The 3,580-nt window shown below is 42.4% G+C and overlaps 1 long non-coding RNA gene across 1 annotated transcript; it reads left to right on the plus strand.

Moving 5' to 3' along the window:
- Positions 1–407: 407 nt before the first annotated feature.
- On the plus strand, positions 408–1,323 carry LOC130708829 (uncharacterized). The gene is made up of 3 exons (XR_009009233.1): positions 408–446; positions 969–1,076; positions 1,307–1,323. It is a non-coding gene; the product is annotated as an uncharacterized LOC130708829 (long non-coding RNA).
- Positions 1,324–3,580: the final 2,257 nt, after the last annotated feature.

Consider the following 3,580-nt stretch of genomic DNA (forward strand, 5'->3'; position numbering starts at 1 on the left):
TGCCCTTCTATGAAATCTTGTCAGGTCCAACTGGAGGAAGACCACCTATAGGTCAATTAGCTTGGGAAGGAACCCAACTGTGTGACCTGCTTCCCCTTTCCCAGTGTCTTTAAAATAACGTTAAAAAAAAAGAAAAAAGAAAAAATGTTGTTCTAGAGCTCCTATACCATCTCTTACCACCAACAGAAAACCACCCCCCAAAAGGGGCACCTCATTCATATTGAAAATAACTTCTTAACGTGTAGGCATTACCTTAGGGCATTCTAGACACTGGGGGAGGGAAAGGCCATTGTATTTTTTTCTAACATTCATGGTAAACTTCTTTCCAAAGTTCTTTAAACTGTGGTATTCTTACAGATAGACAATGTTGCTGAACAAGCGTTTGTTTCTTCCCTTTTTCTTCCCCCAGGCTCAAAGATTTGGAAAGAGAGAGTTTAACAGAAAAGGTAAGGTAATCTCCACCTGAACAAAATGTGTGGTCAAATGTGACCATTTGACCGACACTATGTAGTTCCTAAAAACAAATTTAAGTGGAATTGGCTCTCTTTTCCCTGAAGTTGAGGATAACCTGGATGTTTTTGTCTAACGTGCTGGACTAATAGGCTATTATTGGTTAGCTTTTGGTAACTCATCGAGTTTCCCAGTCTGGGTTCCGTACCATCGAGTCTGGATTATAATTTGTCCTGGTCACACTGTTTTTCAAAATCAGGTTTGTTCTAGTATGCTATTAGGTGTCTGTTTCACCTTTAATCTTTCCATTTTTCACCACTCTGGAGATGGTGTGATATGATCTTAACGAAAACAGCAGGAACATGTCTTGTGAATATTTAGTTTTCTTTTTGGCCGACTCAGCATTGCCTGCCATTCAGTCATTGTTATGTGACCAGGCAGTGTAACTATTTGTGTATTAGTCCATTGGTTCATAGCTTGGGAATGTGGAGACTTCTAAACCTATATCCTTCCCTTAGGAATGCGTGAAGGAGAAATGGAATCTCTTGCCTGAATTTCTGCAGACAGAAATAAAGAATCAGTTATGTGACTTGGAAACCAAATGACATAAAGAAGAATTATCAGAGGTTAAGTCGTCAGCATCCCGGCGGCTAGAAAACGTTTCCTCCCATGTAACTTGTCTGTGACCAGGGAGGCGGGATCATCCCACCTCTCCCTGTTACCTGATAGTTATAAAGGAAGCGCATGTGTTTCCTTATTCTCTCATGGCCACTTGTTGACATTCACTGCTACTTAAATTATCCTTTCCTGCTGTAGGAGGGCTACCTGGCTAAAGTCAAATCCCTTTTAAATACAGATTTGTCCTTGGAGAACGGAGCTCACGCTTTCAGTCGGGAAGTGAATGGATGTCTAGAAAACGGGAGGCAGACAAGTGGTGAGGAGCGCAGAGTGGAAATAGCAGAGAAAAAGAAGTCCCCCAAACCTGTTTCCAAACTTTGCATGCCCAGGAGAAGCAAGTCCGATGGAGAAACAAAATGTAAGAGCACTTGACTCGTTTGAGCTCGTTGGAGTCTGGTACCGCCTAAGGGGAGGACAGACTCGGTGCCATAGGGTCTGTCTGTTCCCCCCACACACACAACCCCTCCACCGGCAGTACTTGTTTTTTGTGTATCTTTTTTTATTTTTATTTTTTGGGGGGTGGGGGGTGGGGGGTGGCTGTGTTGCTCGGCTTGTACGATCTTAGTTCTCCAACCAGGGATCGAACCCGGGCCCTCGGCAGTGAGAGTGCCGAGTCTTAACCACTGGACCGCCGTGGAATTCCCTCTTGTGTATACTTCTAACTAGCTTAGATATATACTTTAAATTTTTGTCTTCGACCAAGTTATAGAGCATTAGATCCCCAAATGTGGTTGAATTTATGAGGTATAAGAAAACAGGAGCTGCTGATATTTATGACTTGTAAGTGACATGCCTGTTGAAGCTAAACATTTCTTCTTAGACTCCTTCCCCGCTTGTAGTCAGAGTAACTCTTCTGGAATTTTTAAAAATAAGAGCCTCGACTTGAGCTCAGGTCAGGTGCTTGGCCACTTCATCGTTTGACGAAATAAGCAGAGGCTCTGTTTCCTTGTCCGTCTCAGGGTTGGGCCCTTCATACAAGAGCTTGTGTTAAACTGGCCTAGCAAACTGGCAGGGGCTAATTTGATGACTTTATGAAGACGGTGGTTGCTTAGAATAAGAAGAGAAGGGTACTTAATCCTCAGAACCTGGTCTGTGCACCAGCTTGCTGATGCTGAAGAACTGTGCCTTGGCTGTGAACTCTTTATTCCTAGTGGCTTTGTTGTTTCTTTTCTGTAAGCAGCTGAAGTCTCATGGAGCCCCAGGATTACAAGGCAAACTACCAGGCAGACCACCATCACATCTCATTTCACAAGGGGGTCAGCATATAATGAATGGACAGCCCCGATTTTAGGGGCCGACTGTTTTTGGTAAAACACATATAGAATTAGTAGGATGTAACTTAGTAATTCTGACTTCCACATTGCTTAGGTTTTCCTTTTGATATTCTGTTTTTAGACACTCACGAACAGCATTTCTGAAGACCTCATCCATTTTTACTCTTAGCATAGGAAACTTCAAATGTACATACACAAAATACCAAGGATAGTAAAATGAACCCCTGTGTACCTATTACCCAGTATCAACAGTTAACAGCTCCTGGCTGTTGTTTCGTCTATACCCCCATATGCTCCAAGTGAAAATTATTCCAAATGGATTACAACTCCATACACACCCATGTCCCCCCAGTTGGATTACTTTGAAACAAGTCGGACACGTCATCTTATCCACAAATACGATATTTCTAGATGACAAGGTCTCTTTCTCTGACAAGTTTTTAATTCATATTTTGCTATAATTGCTAACATCTAGCAAACAGTCTTTTGAAGAAGACAAAACATGCCTTATAAAGTGTAACAGTTCCTTACTAACAAATATATAGCAGTGTTCATACCTCCCCTTGTGTAACAGAGTTTGGTTGATTTGTTCCTTAAGCCTTTCAAGTGATAGATTCCTTATTTTCTTGCCATTTATGTAAAGAAAATAGGTCTTTTGTCTAATAGCTTCTAGGTCTGGCTGACTGCATCGTTTTGGTGGTGAATGTGTTCCCTTGTCTCCAGTTTTCTGTCAACTTGGTAGTTAGGTCTAGAGTCCTGATCAGATTCCAGCTTTATTTTGTGCAACTTCATTGACGGTATGGGGCTGTCCATCAGAGGCATGTAATGTCTCTTCGGTGATTCTAGCAGCCGTTGATCAAAGTCTAGATCCATTATTTCTTAGGGTCTGCAAAACGGTGGTATTCTAAACCTGTCATCCAAAGAAACATTAAGCTCGAAGCTTGTTTTAATGTCCTGGCAAAAAGGGCTTCTCCTTGGAGGGAAGAGGGTGTCCATGCCCTGAATCTTTCCAAACACAGGGTATTCTTGGTAGGGAGGAATATAAGTTGTTTTGTGCCCACTGCAAGTCTAGGGTCTGGCTGAGCTACCAGTTGGCCTTACTGTGTGTGACAGCCCTGCCAAACAGAAACCTGAGGAAGACCCTGAAGAAGCAAAATCAGGTGATTCTGTCGATGAAG

This window comes from Balaenoptera acutorostrata, chromosome 9, assembly GCF_949987535.1.
Source record: "Balaenoptera acutorostrata chromosome 9, mBalAcu1.1, whole genome shotgun sequence".
Classification (NCBI taxonomy): domain Eukaryota; kingdom Metazoa; phylum Chordata; class Mammalia; order Artiodactyla; family Balaenopteridae; genus Balaenoptera; species Balaenoptera acutorostrata.